Genomic DNA, 17,458 nt, shown 5'->3' on the forward strand with positions numbered 1-17,458 from the left:
CCTTGAGGATCTTGTTTTTCTGGTTGAGAAATTTCTTCCATAGCATCTTGCTCCGACGCAGTATCTTCACTGTCATGTGTTTGGGGGTTCACATTGTCGCTGCCTGAGAATGGGTGATCTTCTTCCAAATTTTTGTCTTGATGAGTAGGTGGGGATTCGTCAGTGGAGTGACTTTCTTCGACTGGTTCATTAGGCAATATGGTAGCAATTGGCCTAACGTCTTCAAAGACTGGCGAGAGAACATGAGTTTGATTTTGAGAGGTACCTATGTTAAACAAAGCAAAGTTAGTCATAAAGATAAGCCTTTGAGGGGTTTAGTTGACGAAAGTTAAAGTTTGACAATTACCGTAAAGTTTGTCAACATTAATGGTAAAGCCATGGTCCTTGAAACCTGAAGTGGCAGTGCCAGCGTCTTCCTGCAATAACAAGGTAAATGTCAGTTTAATTATTTGGTTAAGATCACAAGATAATATGTGGGGTAGAACCCAAATACCTTGGTTGGGATATTGTCTGGACTTGAATTATGACTTTCCACAACGAAAGCATTACTAGCAGTTTTCAAAGGAGACTCTTCAGAGGACGCCTTATCACCAGGAGAAACAGTTTTAGAGGGGCTTGTCCTTTTCCCTTTTCTTGAAGGGGTAACAGCTTTTTGTCTCTTTTTGTGTCCTTGTCTAGTTTGGGGAGGGGATTTATCTTCGCCATCTGAGGCAGCTGTTGAGGAAGCTTTCCGCTTCGAACCTGTTGGGGGTTTCGAGCTCTGGCAAATAGACGATAAGTAAGATGGATACTACTCACAGATTGTACTAAATCAAGGATATAAGATGAGTATGTACCGTGGGCTTCTTGCCAGTAACGATGGAATCACTTTCACTTGGTTTGTTGCTCTTAGATGCCCCAGAATCTTTTTGGGCAGAAGCTTCCTTGATCTTCCTCCTTCATGCAACAGCTGTAGTTGAAACTGAAATCAGTATATCAGCAAAGAAAAGAAAAGTCAGTCGAAAAGATTGTCTTAATCCAAACCTTCAGGTATTGGGGTCAGGACACGAACATGTTTAAGATCTATATGAAGATGTCCTTTGAAAGTATCCAAGGTATGCTTAGTCGGAACCACTCGTTCAGCGTGTTTTTTGGTACTCTCTCGAAGAATTTTGAGAGCATTCCCACACACGAACCAGTCTGGGAAAGGAGGACTTAGAGCCACACCAAAATCAGCACTTGGTAGTGGAGGGAATTTTGGAGGATTAAGTTTGAAAGCCACTTCATAACGTAGTTCTGGTCGAACATACGAGGGCAACTTCAACTTATCCAGTTTGGCGGAAAACTTTTCGCGCAAAATGACTGCAGCCTCACGAACGGTCCGACTAAGATCATCAGGCCTGTAGATAGTTTCAAAGAATTTTTGAAAAGCTTGGATTTCTTTAATATGAGTTGAAGTACCTTTTTGAAAATTCTCCTGCACATCAGTAAAAGCTGCAGTTAGTTCTTGAGCAAGGCTATCAGCATCAAAGATTTGGGAGCTATAATAATCCGTCCACCATTGATGAAAGTCTGGTGTAGAATAAAATGCAGGTTCGAAAGAGACAGGAGGAAGATTGGTGATGCCAACGTATTTGTTGATTTTTGTTTTACATTCTTCTTCAGTTAAGTACAAGGTATGGAAACACATATGGTTTCTTTTCTCATATAAACACTTGGGTTTTATTTGAACCAACCCAAACTGTCTCGAGACCAAATTTGGTTGGTAGCACACGAGAATACATTGAGCTTTTGATGGCCGAAGGCGATGGGAAAATAACCTTGGAGTCAGAAAGGCTTCCCAAATTTCCATAGACTCAGTTTGTTGATCCTGAGATGTTGATGGAAATTTTCGAGTAAACCATTCAGGACCTATTGTTCTGTGTACAAAGGGGGCCATAGAAGGATCGAACTGGTTACGCCGGGCAAACATCATTGAATACGCCAAGAAGTGTTCACGAAGCTTTCCAATTTCTTCTTTTGGAGTTAGGTAAGCTAACCTGGTCCCTTCTATAGTTCGATTCTTGATTTTGCTATCCTCCTCATTGACGTTTCCTCGAAAGGGAAGATGAGTTTCGAATGTAGCATTAAGCCACAGTTGTAATAGCCAGAAAGGGCCAGCATAAAGTAAACTACCGGATTTGAAATTCTTGGTGAGGGTTGCAGCTTCGCTGAGGTTTTCATAAAGAGACCCTAAAAGCAGTTGGCTGAGGTTGAGCTTTTTTCCAGCATGCAACTGATTAGCCATGCAAAGGTATCTCTTTGCAACTTGAATAGATCTTGAGCAGAAGGCACATCGTGAAAGCCATAGCGCTAGAAAAGCAATATGTTCTTCATCGGATACTGCCGTTTCGGTGGTAATATGATGCTTCTGGATGAATGCAGTATAAGTGACTTGTGAGTCATTAAAACCAATAGTATCATCATCCATTTCGTTAGGATCGAAGGTTTCGCCAGTTGGTCGAAGTCCTGTAATCGCAGCCACATCAAAAAGAGTAGGGGTAACCATTCCACAGGGGAGATGGAAAGTGTTGTGAGAAGCATCCCAAAAGTGAACCGCTGCTACTAACATAGGTTGGTTGTATTCTAAACCTGTCTTTGACAGTTGAATCAAATCGTATATTCCTAACGATTTCCAGAAGGATTCTTTCTGTTTCTCTACTTTTTCTAACCAGGCATAGTACAAATCAGGATCTTTGGCCAAAGGAATTGACCTAAACACTTTTACAGAGTTGGTCATATAGTTTAACCTAATTTTCGCTAAAGCTAAAGGAGTTACAGTTGGAGTTTCTTCCATGTTAACGGATTTTCCTGAGGGAGAACAGCCATTTTCATCTATCCTAATTCTGCTAACTAATGGTCTAGTCTTGTAATAAGCAGGGAAGAATCTATTCAGAGATGGGATATTTTCACCTGGTAATGGACCCATAAAAGCGAGAGATTTTCCAGAAAGTTCAAAGGGAATGATTACCTGGGAAGCGTAAATAGCGCGTATTTCTTCGGTGTTAGGGTTTTGAACGTGCTCTTGTTCCCCAGACCGTGTTGTTGATTGGAGCTTCAGAGCAGGTTGAAGAACATTTGAAGATGAAGCCATAGAGAAATTTCTGATTAAGAGAGCGAGATTTTGAAGAGATTGAAGATGTTTGGTTTTTTGAAGAAGATGGAGAAATAGGAATGAAAGGTTGTGTAGAAGTGCAAGGCCAAGTATTTAAAGGTTTAACGGAAACCTTTTTTAAATCTTTTGGGTAAAATCCAAGGAACACGTGGCGGCTGGTGATTTAATCCAACGGCGGTCGAATAAAGTTAGCTTCACTCCTAGTGTGTAGGAGTAATGATCAAGAAGTAAGGTTAAAACGTGGGAATGTAAGTTATGAGAAGACATCTTTGAAAATGACAAGACGTTTCGGAAACAGGGTCATCAATGATTATGACGTTAGTCAGCAGTCTTGGAACTCTCAAAGATCAATAAAGAACGAAATCTTATAATGACAAGAAACGCCTATTTCTGTTGACTCTCGAAACAGGCATTTATTGGGGGCAATTTGTTAGCTGAAGATTTCGTTTTGTAGTATTTATCCTTCGAAAAAGTAGAAAATCGAAGGAAAGATGGTTACTGATGGCCATCCCTTAAAAATAAAAGAATGACTACTGATGGTCATGCTTCGAGAGTAAAGATTTCTAAGTTCGCTATGAAGATAATGAATACTGAAAGCTAGTGAAAAGTATGTGTCTTCGGGGACTTAGACAAATTTATAAATATATTCAAGTATTACTACTTAGCGTGTTTTCTTTCGTAGTGTTTGTTTAATGCACTGCCACGCGTCGAAGACAGACTCAGGCGGGAAGATTTGAAATTCGAAGACGGTTTCGTAACTGTCCAAATAACAGATGGCATCGCTAGAAGTTCTTATGAGAAACGTGGCAGAAGATTAGTATAGGACCGTTAAGGTCGAAACTAGTATAAATAGGAGTCTTAATGTTAGGATTCTGTGTGTTCATTTTGTACAAATCACTCACATATTTACTCAAGTATCAAGCGTTAAGAGAAAGAGTTCGCTGAGAAAATGTACGTATGACACCACCATTTTAATACATGTGTATTATCTTTTGTTTTTATCTTCCAGAATTACTGCATTTCGTTTACTTCTTGCCATTTACATTTCTGTATCTTTACTTGAATGTCATTTACTTTCGAATTACTTTCATGTTATTTACTTTCAAAGTCTTTTACATTTCTGCAGTTTAAGATTCTTTACGTTCCAATAGTCCTTTTAATTTTCTATGTTATGTTACTTATCTTTTCATTGAAGTCACATTTATATATAACAAAGTGATTGTCAAGACTATTTGTTCTTTAATCGAACAACGCTTATTGAAGAAGACAAATAATGAATATGGTTCGAATAAACGTTGATGACAATCTTCTTGACTATGTGTCCTAGGATCAATCTAGTCGATCCTGCGAGTAACCAAATCATATTTATTATAGTTTGGAAGACTAGCGGTTGTTTACCGGAAATCACCGTAAACACCTGTAAAAACAAGAAAACCCTAGTCAGGGACTGTTTGTGTAGGAGACAGTTAAGCGTACCTGATTTTTGTGCAGTGTTGAGTCTCTGCTAATCGCGTGATATTCAGAAGACTTCTAGAACAAAAATCTTGGAATTTTGAATTGTAAAAGATTGATTTGATTGATGGTACAAAACACTGAGAATTGTACTGCCAGCAGTTTGACTGTCGACTGACTGTTACCAGTACAGTCTGAGTTTCCTGATTCTGCGCCTGCAAAAAGATTTAACTTTGTACCAATTGTGTCAGTACTATTTATCTGTAAATAAATAAATAGCATGTGTGAAGTAATAAACAGTATTTGGCGTTTGCGTAAGAATAAATTCAACTGCAAGCCAAATTACTGTATAAGAAAAATTCTAAAAACTAAGTATTTCATATGTCAGGATATTTGTTGAAATAAAAATCCATGATTATATGAGACTCTTAACTTTCAGATTGGAGTTTTCTTGAAAAAAGATGCGGGCAAATTTTAGGGTATAACAGTTGCCCCTATTCAATCTTCTTAAACCTGAAGAGATTGTCTGAAATCTGAAGGTAGAAGATGATTGAATATTTAGATGCCCTGAAAATTTGCACTTACCTTGATCAGAAGAGATGTTGGAAGTTGCATTTGAATGTCGTCTGCGAAATGTTGTTGGCAGATTGAAACATTACCTGAGATGGGCTTTCAGATGCCACCTGGTAAATGGGTTGAGGGTTTGTTCATCAGAATGAATCCATTGATTATATCTTGATGAAGGATTTGAAAGTCTTTGTGTTGACTGTTTCGGAACCGTCCAAGGTTACCGCTTTAAGTCTAGGAGGATGATTGCTACGGAACTTGTCCAAAGTTTTTTCTGCTTTAGATTTTGAAAGTTGATCATTGTGGAACCGTCTGAGGTATCAGCTTTAGATCTTTGATGTTAGATCATTCTTGAACCGTCTGAGGTATCGACTTTAGATCTTCAATGTTAGATCGTTCTGGAACCGTTTGAGGTATCGACTTTAGATCTTCGATGTTAGATCGTTCTGGAACCGTCTGAGGTATCAACTTTAGATCTGCGATGTTAGATCGTTCTGGAACCGTCTGAGGTATCAACTTTAGATCTGCGATGTTAGATCGTTCTGGAACCGTCTGAGGTATCAACTTTAGATCTGCGATGCTAGATCATTCTTGAACCGTCTGAGGTATCGACTTTAGATCTTCAATGTTAGATCGTTCTGGAACCGTCTGAGGTATCAACTTTAGATCTATGATGCTAGATCGTTCTGGAACCGTCTGAGGTATCAACTTTAGATCTGTGATGCTAGATCGTTCTGGAACCGTCTGAGGTATCAACTTTAGATCTGCAATGTTAGATCGTTCTGGAACCGTCTGAGGTATCAACTTTAGATCTGTAATGTTAGATCGTTCTGGAACCGTCTGAGGTATCAACTTTAGATCTGCGATGTTAGATCGTTCTGGAACCGTCTGAGGTATCGACTTAGATCTGTGATGCTAGTTTTTGAGTTGATAAGTGATCAGAATGAATCTTCGGCTTGATTATATCTGAGAGAACCGTTCATGGAATTCAGGTGAACACTGCATGTGATTGAGAACATCTTTGTTGAAGATATCTGTCTACCTGAAAAAATCAAGTTAGCGATATGCAATGTTTATGATGCATGTAATGTGAGCTAAAGGAGAAATAAGCATGTTATGTTGTGTATGAATATGCGTATGAATACGCGCATGATGCATGATGTATGATGTATGATGTATGATGTATGATGTATGAATGTGAATATGAATGTGTGATGTATGAATATATGAATGTGTGATGTATGAATATATGAATGTGTGATGTATGAATATGATGTCAAGCTTCTATTTGGGAAAATAAATTTCCGTCAGTCATCTGGATATGACTATATTGTGATTGTTGATGATCTTTTGTCTTGTTTGAGTACCCTCGGCTGGGGAAATTCTTTGAGAACCATGGTACTCTGTTGAAGGATCTTTGACTATCACTTGGGAATGAAAGGTAGCTGGAAGTTCTGATGCCCTTTCAAATGGGAATGAGGAAGATGCATAATCCTCCGATGCACTATCTGACCAAGTCCGGGTGCGGGGATCACACCTTCTGAAGATAGTAATCTGGAACAACCCTGCTGGGGGATAAGACTTCTTTTGAAGAGAAAATCTTTTTGAGGAATTTGCTGAGAAATGCGTTTCTCTTGGGGATTTTCTTCTGATGGAATGATGTCCAGATAATTGGGACATTTCCTGAATGTTATTCCTGTTTTTCCTGGTAAACATCAATCATATTCAAATGCACATGTTCATTCAGAATTATCATTGGGACGTTTACGTATTTAAAATAGAAAAAGTGAAAATAGTGATTTTTGAGCCTAAGCTGCATTGATTTTTGAAAAAGAGCCATGATAGGCTGATTAGCACAGGGAGACAACAATCCTAGAAGTAGGAAACTGTCATAAAGTTTTGGAAAATATTTATAAAGATAAATAGCTATGTGAAAACAATCCAGTCAAGTTTCAATTCTGCTATTGCCAATCCGTCTTCGAGCATCTCATCCCTCACTTGTTGGAAGAAAGTGATTGGACTGATCGGTGTCTTTGAGGTGTTGAATCTTGATGGTGAGTAGGCAGCTGAACGGAACATAGTTGTATGCTTCATTCCCTAACTTTTGCCTAGGCTGCCCTTTCAGGTTTTCAGCCTACCGGGATAGTATTTGTTTAGTCTCTAATTTTTGCCTGGACCGCCCTTTCGGGTTTTTAATCCACCGAGACGCTCATTTTTTTGCCTAAGTTGCCCTTTCAGGTTTTCAACTTAGCGAGCTGTTTTTCTTTTTAAGCGAAGTATTTTTTGACTATGTCAGCATTCACAGGGTGTGGGAAATCCTCGCCATCCATGGTGGTAAGCAACATGGCGCCGCCGGAGAATATTTTCTTGATTATGAATGGTCCCTCGTAGGTGGGAGTCCATTTGCCTCTGGGATCACCTTGTGGTAAGATGATGCGTTTGACAACCAAGCCACCAGTTTGGTATGCTTGACTTTTGACTTTTTTGTTGAAGGCTTTGATCATACGCTTTTGGTATAGCTGACCATGACAAATAGCTGCGAGCCTTTTCTCATCAATCAAGTTTATCTGGTCCAACCGTGTTTGAATCTAATCGTCTTCGTCTAGATTGGCTTCTTTCATAATCCTTAGGGAAGGAATCTGAATTTCAATTGGAAGAACTGCCTCCATACGATATACTAAGGAGAATGGAGTTGCCCCTGTTGAAGTACGCGCAGATGTGCGATAACCATGAAGAGCAAAAGGTAACATCTCATGCCAGTCTTTGTAGGTTACTGTCATTTTTTGTATGATTTTCTTGATGTTCTTGTTGGCAGCTTCCACCGCGCCGTTCATCTTTGGTCGATATGGAGAAGAATTATGATGTTTGATCTTGAACTGTGTGCAAAGTTCAGTAATCATTCTGTTGTTTAGATTTGTGCCATTGTCCGTGATAATCCGTTCAAGGATGCCGTACCGACAAATGAGATTGTATTTGATGAACCGGGCCACCACATTCTTGGTAACAGAAGCAAATGAAGCTGGTTCTACCCACTTTGTGAAGTAGTCAATAGCGACCAGGATAAAGCGATGTCCGTTGGAGGCAGTAGGTTTGATTTCTCCAATCATATCAATACCCCACATTGCAAAAGGCCAAGGAGCCGTCAGGATGCTTAATGGAACTGGAGGTACATGTACTTTGTCAGCGTATATCTGGCATTTGTGACATGTTCGGGAGTGATGATGGCAGTCTGTTTCCATGGTAGACCAGTAATAACCTGCTCTAAGGATCTTTTTAGCCATTGTATGTCCACTGGAATGAGTACCGAAGGAACCATTGTGTATTTCTTTCATGATCTGTTCTGCTTCCTTCTTGTTTACACAGCGAAGTAAAGTCGAGTCATGGTTACGTTTGTATAAGGTTCCATTGCTTAGAAAGAATTTGGCAGCAAATCTCCTTAGAAACTTTCTGTCGTTAATGGATGCCCCTTCAGGGTACTCCTGAGCTTCGAGATATCTTTTTACTTCATGGAACCATGGTTTTTCTTCTGTTCCTTCGGAATTGATCTCATTGCAATATGATGGTTCATCTTTCCTGTAAATGGTGATCATAGGCGCCTCGTTGTCCCACCTGACTTTGAACATGGATGACATGGTAGCTAAAGCATCAGCTAGTTGATTTTCCTCGCGTGGGATGTGTTCGAAAGTGATTTCTTCGAAGTAAGGAATCAAACTCAGCACATATTCTTTGTAAGGAATTAGATTCGGGTGCTTCGTGTCCCATTCCCCTTTGACTTGGTAGATTACCAAGGCCGAGTCTCCGTAGACTTCCAGGAATTTGATTCTTAGATCGATTACAGCTTTAAGACCCAGAATACATGCTTCGTATTCGGCTATATTGTTAGTGTAATTGAAGCATAACCTGGCAGTGAATGGTGTATGACCTCCTGCGGGGGAAATGATCACAGCTCTGATGCCATTGCCAAGTGCATTAGAAGCTCCGTCAAAAACCATAGTCCACCGGGATCCTGGCTCGGGTCCTTCTTCTGGTCCTGGTTGTTTGTAGTCATTGACTAGCATAATGTCTTCGTCTGGGAAGTCAAAGTTCAATGCTTGATAATCATCTACTGCTTGATGAGCCAGATGATCAGCTACCACACTTCCTTTGATTGCTTTTTGTGAAGTGTATTGAATGTCATATTCTGTTAAGATCATTTGCCATCTCGCTATTCTTCCAGAGAGAGCAGGTTTTTCGAACACGTATTTGATGGGATCCATCTTGGAGATTAGGAAAGTGGTGTGATTTAGCATGTACTGTCTTAGTCGGCGAGCCGCCCAAGCTAAGGCACAACAAGTTTTTTCGAGTAGTGAGTATCTTGTTTCACAATCGGTAAACTTTTTGCTAAGATAGTAGATTGCGTGCTCCTTTCGGCCGGATTCGTCATGTTGTCCTAGTACACACCCCATTGAGTCTTCTAACACAGTTAGGTACATTATCAGAGGTCTGCCTTCCACAGGTGGCAACAAGATTGGAGGTTTTTGGAGATATTCTTTGATTTTGTCAAAGGCTAACTGGCATTTGTCATTCCACCTTTCCACTTGATCTTTCTTCAACAGTTTGAAGATCGGCACACAAGTAGTAGTCATGTGGGCAATAAATCGGGCGATGTAATTTAGACGTCCCAAGAATCCTCTGACTTGTTTCTCGGTACGAGGTATAGGCATTTCTTGAATGGCTTTAACCTTGGCGGGATCAACCTCAATACCTTTGCTGCTGACGATGAAACCTAAGAGTTTGCCGGATCTTACTCCAAAGGTACACTTATTTGGGTTCAGTCGCAACTTGTATTTCTTGAGTCTGTCAAACAACTTGTGTAAATGAACCAGATGTTCTTCCTCGGTGTTGGATTTTGCAATCATGTCATCGACATACACCTCTATTTCTTGATGAATCATATCATGAAATAGCGCTACCATTGCACGTTGATAGGTTGCTCCTGCGTTTTTCAGACCAAAGGGCATTACTTTGTAACAAAAGGTTCCCCATGGTGTTGTGAAGGTTGTTTTTTCCATGTCTTCGGGTGCCATCTTGATTTGATTGTACCCTGAGAATCCGTCCATAAAGGAGAATACCTTGCATTGTGCGGTATTGTCAACCAGTACATCGATGTGTGGTAAAGGGAAATCATCTTTGGGGCTTGCCCGGTTCAGATCTCTGTAGTCCACGCACATTCTGACTTTCCCGTCTTTTTTAGGTACAGGCACGATGTTAGCTATCCAAGGAGGATAACTTACAACTTTTAGGAATCCGGCATTGAACTGTTTTTCAACCTCGTCTTTGATCTTTTTTGACATATCAGGCCTACTCCTTCGTAGTTTCTGTTTGACTGGAATGCTACCTTCTTTGATTGGCAGGCGATGAACTACAATGTCCGTGTCCAGGCCTGGCATATCTTCATAGGACCAGGCGAATATCTCGACGTAGTCTCGCAGCATTTGAATCAGTCTTTGCTTGATGATGTGTTCTAAATCAGCCCTTATTTTGACTTCTTTCTTTTCTTCGTTGCTGCCCAAGTTGATGACCTCAATTGGCTCCTCGTGACGCTGTATGGCCTTGTCTTCTTGTTCTAGCAGCCTTGCAATTTCTCTTGGCACTTCACAATCTTCCTCACTTTCGTCCTCAGTTTGGTAGATCGGACTTTCAAAGTCATGACGGGCAATAGCAGAATCGTTGTTGACTGGATCCAGAGTGTATGTGAATCTGCATGTTAGTTATGTGAGTGTGTGTGAAGAAAAAACATAGCTATTTGAAAGCGAAGAAAGAAAGAAAAAGGATCACAAAATTTTAAATATGCAAGCGTCCCATGATTTTATTGAATGCACATGATCATGATATGATAAGCCCTTATAGAAGGGCCAGTGTGCTTTGGGCAAGGCACACGGCTTTCAGGCTCATGGTTCGATTGTTCAGGAACCATTTTTATCTTTGCACAATATACACAAAGAAAACAGGAAATGGCATTTACTCCTGGTCAAAGGAGATCACATCCTCAGCTTTCCAATTGTTCAATCCACTGTTGTGAGCAGGGAGTATCCAGCTGTTCCAGTTGCAGTTGTCTTCTTCATCTTCCACGGCATTGATTTCATTAGTGGGAAAATGAGCCGGTGATCCTTCGGGATAAGTGATATACTCTGCTGGATACGAGAGCCCAGGCTGAGATATCTCTGCTAGCTGAGCAAGATGCTCAATAAGGCCGTCCCATGCAGTCGGGATGATGTTTTGAATAGAGAATTGTGCATCCTGATGAGGAGTGTATGCTGACAGAAAGCAACCCTCGTTATTTGGTATTTCCCTGGCTTCTTCAAAAGTGAAATTGTCATCGAAATGTTCATCCCATCCAGTTGGGACAATGTCCTTCATAGCAATTTGTGAGCTCGGAGGAGCGGAATATTTCACCATATAGTCATATTTGCCGCTGGGTTCTCCTAGCGTGTCCCATACTTCTTTGGGTGGATTTTGATATTGCTCAGTGACGGGACTTGTGAAACTTTCGTCATTTTCAATTTGATCACCCCATCCAGTCGGGGTAATGTCTTCCATAGCAACATAAGAATTCCTGCACGTTACCAACATAGGAGTAACATTAAAACAAAAGGAGTGAGATATCATACAATATAAATAAATGCATGATAATAAATATAAGAGATATAGCTCAAGCATAATTCACCACTTCATAACACATTAGCATCGCTAAACAACCAATTCATCATCACACCATCATTATGAAAATGCAATACAACTAACACAGTGAAAATACATGTGGTACCAACAGGGCATAAGTCCCCCTCGTAACTTGCCAATTATTAGAGGCATCAACAAGGCATAAGCCTTCTTTGCAATTTTGCCAATCCAGGCCATCGTAAAAATGCAATGCATGTGACTCCGTGATGCAACATCATAAGATGAAAAACATCGACTAAACATCAATGAGGAATAACCTACATCTCAATCGGCAATAATTAGTGGCAGCAACAACATTATCACCATCATCATTAAAATCTGCAATCTATAATTACATCGTTTTGGTAACATCCCCATACAACAACATTCATACTTCGCATCATCACATAATACTGGAAAACACGGGTTTCAGAAGTATCTTCAAAAGGTTTTCAAAGTTCCTAAATTACAAGTGCCCAAAAAGTAATCTCGCTTAGCTAGATTGGCTCGCTAAGCGGACTACCCAAAATATCTGAAAAGTGCACAAACCTTGCTTAGCGAGATAGGTCCGCTAAGCGAGCACCAAAATATGGTTCACTTCGGGAAATAGGCCGTGAAAGCGCGCTTAGAGACCGCTTAGCGAACTTGCTGATTTTCCACTTCTTGTTTTTTATTCCAATCCTCTACCAAGCCAATTACTTCTACACTTTTCATTTCAATCTTGCCAAAAATATAAAAACCTATAAAAAGCAAAGAAAAGTCAAGAAACTTAATATTTACAATAAAAACTCAATTTTATTTATTTACTCAAGTATAATGCATAATTGAATAGAAACTTGGGAAAAAAGTTATAGAAATACCACAAAAGTTATGAACAAAATATGTACAATTTGGATTCTAACAATAACCCAATATTAAGCATTAGTATTTTTAACTAAAGTCAAATTAAAGTACGCTGTCTATGTGAATAAGTGAAGAACACATGGAGAAAGACTCCAAGAACCTACTGCAAAAATCCTCCATATTATGGATCTTTGTGCTTGCCGGTGTAATTCTCTGTAGTTGTCTGTAATACGGTGGGAGAACTGACTTTTTTGAAATGTTGCGGATAGCAAGAGTCGCCACCGACTTTTATTTTATCCAATTAGGAAAGGCAAAAAAGAACAGGAAAGACCTTTTAAAAAGACTTGAGTTCGGGGGGTAGGTTATACAAAGGGAAGGTGTAAGCACCCTTTGTATCCATGGTTACCCATGGGCTCTTAATTGCTTAGCTCACTTTTCTGTTTTCAAATTTTTTGAAGTGTAGTGTGTGCATAGAAAAAGAATTTGAATAAGGACTTTAGCTTGTAAAATAAGCGTAGCCTTTTTGAATTAATTTGAAAGAAGTGGAAAAAGATATTTTTGAATTTTTTAAAAGAGCAAGCAATTAAAAGCAATTACCCTAAGTTTAAATTTTCTGTTCTTTAAGACTTTAGTTGTAAAGGGCTATCCATACCATAAAGAGGGAAGGTAGTCCTTTCATTGGATTTGAAAAGGGTCATCGAGGCTTATCGTTCGCCATAAAACTGTCCCTACCATAAAGAGGGCAGGTAGTATCAGGGAAGGATATAATAGTCATTTAGGCAATCAGTGAGGATACCTTAGCATTCGAAAGGGACGATCATCATTTAACTGAGGCAACATCGAGGGACAAGATCATATTTATCGTAGGCAACTCGAAGAGACTTATGATCTTTAATGATGATAATGAACTGAGGGCAACATTGCTAAGGTATCCTCGTATTCAAGGGACTTGACTATTTTTTAAATTGAAAGGCAACAAGCAGCATAAGAAGGGTTACCATTAAAGGTGTGTGTGTGCCACAATCAAGTGATTTAGTTCGGATATTTCTATCTTGTAAAATTAGTGATTCTAAGTTCAATTCATAGTTTATCACTCCCTAGGGTTACTAACCACGCAGTTATATTGTACAGAAATTAAATGCGGAAAAGTAAATCCTAAGCTATTACAAGGCTTCGGGTGGGGGATTACATAGCCAAAAACCCGTGAACGCAGAAAATAAAAGAGCATAAATTAAAAGGCAGGAAAATAAATCTAAACTATTACAAGGCTTTGGGGCAGATACATTATAGTGAAGAAATGAGCGCGAAAATAAAGCCTAATTAACTATTACAAGCCACAAGGGCAAACCACAAAAATAAGACAGGATAAACTCGAATGATTGCAATGGAAAATTAAAAGGCAGAATAAAAAGGTTTTTTGAAAACTAAAGGGCAAACCTTATAAAGCCTGATTAAAAAACCAAACGGGTAAAAACCTAAAAATTATTTATGGTTAAAAATTAAGTGAAACCCTAATCCTAATTAAACCAAAAATTAACCCTAATTATTTAACCTAATTAACCTAATTAATTAACTAAACCTAATTTCTAATTAATTAAATAAACCTAATTTCTAATTATTTTTGCCCTAAAATTACTTTAAATCCTAATTCACTTAGTTAAAAAACCTATAAGGTTTTTAATAATATTTTACTAAATTAATGATCCTAAAAAAAACTAACTTAATTAGATTTACTATAAGCAAAAAAAATATTATTATTAATCTAAACCTAAGTCTAAAGTTATTAACTTGAGTGATAAGTGGCTAATTGGTAGTTAGTAAAAAAAAAAGAAACAAAATATAATAATAATGAGAAAGAGCAAACAAAACAAACAACAACAAGAAAGAAAGAAAAAAAACCAAGAGGGTGGGGCGTTTGATTTGGTGTAGCAACTTCTTGATGGTGCACCATGGAGTTGTGTCTTGTGGCCTTCAGATCTGGTACCAAGAAAATCTAGCGGAGGAGATTGTGCTGGCACAACATAGGCACGTGAATGCCCCCCACAATGAATCTGCAGATAATCAAAATTATGAAAAATAAAAGCCCTCTGGGGGCTCGAACCTGCGTTATGAAGGACAGGAGAACCAAGTACATGCGCTACCGTTGGGCCTAATTTTATTCGTTGTTAGTTGTATTCATTCAAAACAATAAATGGAAAAAATACATTGGTTAATGGGATTCAGAAAACGAAGTCAAACATGGGCCCTGAGACGTCATCGTGAGCCAATAGGAACTGGAGAGAGGAAACGGTTGCGATTGGCTATCCAGTAGACGCTTGCCACGCATGCGAAGAGAATTTTGATGGTTGACTGGGCCATAAGACTACTCCACGTGTAATCAAGCCTTCCTAGCTTATGTTCATCATCATCCCCACGTTTCCTGCGGATTTTGTCACGATTTTGGCTGCGAGTTTACCCCTCCTGAATCCATTGGTGGTGTTCTTTTGTCCAAAAACGGCCTATATCATGAAGAACGAAGCTTGTGTTCTTCAAGCCCTAATAATGGTGATTCTCCATTCACGCGCATAAACTCCGAACCAGTGGTTCTAAATTGCCCTAATGGACCTCAGGAACACTTCAGACATGTTAGTTTCAATCCAAACACCATATAATTACAAATACGAATTCAAGAAAAATATGTAAATGGTGTTTATGCATGGTGCGAATCAGAGTGTATTAACCATGGAAATTGATCCAATCTTACTCTATATTATCTCAGGAATACGATGGTAGGCTTGGAATTTCTTGGGGCAGGCTGCAAAATAGAATTTGATGGTGCAACTTTGAAGGGAACTTTTTTAGTTTCAAACCCTAATGTTACGGCCTCTTCTTTTCGTCCCCTTGCTTATGATGTTGTTAAGTATATACAGAAGAAGGAATTAGGTCAATAACTTTAGGAAAGAAATCATGTGATTGTTGATTTGTAAATATGAAAAAAAATTGATTGAAAATTGTGTGTAAATCTTTCTATTTTTATTCAATCTCTTTCCAATCAAGTTTGTATGATTGACTTGAGCTCCAAGAATGATCATTGATTGAAAAATCAAACCATGCACCAATTTTGACATTTATTTTATCTTGATTTAATTTGCATAAAATCAAAAATAAATAAAAATATAAATCCAAACCATGCACCAACGAAATTCATTGGTCTCCAAGGTGATTCTTGGGCCTCCATATGATTAGTAACCAAGCCATGAAAATTGATCCATTTATTTTAGCATTTTACTTAATTTATTTAGCTTTTATTTGAATAAAATCTAAATAAATATGAATAAAAAGCACAAAAATATGAGGATGGCCTTAGAGGTCTCTATTAGGCTTAGGATCATGTTTGAGATGAAAATCTTAGGCCCATTAGTTCAAAAATCCAATATTGGCCACTTTGTCTTTCATGCATTTCCTCAAAATCGCCCAACTTGTGCAAGCCATAACTCATTCAATATTTATCATATGGAGATGATCTAGGACTTTTTGGAAAGCCCAAGATGTCCTCTACAAGCCACTTTGGAGCCTTTTTTCTATTTGGAGATTTTATCTTGATGATATAGCTCTTGACAAAAAGCAGCTTTTTATGAGCTTCTAGAAGGACCTGTAATGTTTTGGCTGATATCTCTCAAATGAAGCATTTTTGGCCTTGGCTTTAGAGAGACAAAATTGTAGAGAATTCAATTTCCTTCAAAATAGGCTTTGGAAGAGGATTGATTACTAGATTACCTAGAAATTTACGCTTGCTGGTACCTAAACTTGCGTCGAGAATGGGCTTAGAGATGTCGTCAGCAGAAAATATGAAGTGGGCTTAAAGATGCCACCTAACTTGTTAGATTGGTTGTACTAGCACCGTTCGCAATAACTGATTTAGATCTTGTATTGTCGATCATCTCAACACCGTGTGTAGTAACTGATTTAGATCTTAAGAAAACGATCGTCTTCACCATTTGTGATGATGGATTTAGATCTTGGATTGTTGATTACTGCCGGGGGACAGATGTAGATATCATTGCCAGGGGGACTAATATGATAAGGACCAACTGATCACCGCCAGGGGACTAACATGATGAGAAGGATTTCGATTACTGCCAGGGGACTGATGTAGATATCATTGCCTGGGGACTAATATGATAAGGACCAACTGATCACCGCTAGGGGACTAACATGATGAGAAGGATTTCGATTAATGCTAGGGGACTGATGTAGAGATCATTGCTAGGGGACTAATACAATATTTCACTGCTAGGGTACTAATGTGATATTTCACTACCAGTGGACTAATGTGATATTTCACTACCAGGGAACTGATGTGATGGGAGTTTGCTATGAATGATTATCAGAGCGAATCTTCGTCTGGATTGCTTTTGGAGAATAAAATCTGATTGTTAGAGTCGATAAGTTGTTTGATGATATTCGTTCGCTTGGGAACTTACCTGAAAAACAAAGTTAGCAGCATGCAATGCCATGATGCATGGTATGTATTTATGTAATGATTGATTATGAATGATGTATGTATGCAACATCTTGGCAACGATGACAGTAGATCGTAGAATAGTCTGGCGGGGAAAATAAATCCCTGAGTGTTATGGAGAATACATAGTACAAGTCTTCCGTTTTAGTAGGAACTCCCGTTTCACGCTCGAGGATGCTCAGCTGGGGATTTATGATTTCTGCTTGGGGATGAGAGAAGTTTGAATGATTGATCTTGATGTACCCTGATTGGGGATAAGAGAG

The sequence above is a fragment of the Vicia villosa genome, linkage group LG3 (assembly GCF_029867415.1).
Source record: "Vicia villosa cultivar HV-30 ecotype Madison, WI linkage group LG3, Vvil1.0, whole genome shotgun sequence".
Taxonomy (NCBI): Eukaryota; Viridiplantae; Streptophyta; class Magnoliopsida; order Fabales; family Fabaceae; genus Vicia; species Vicia villosa.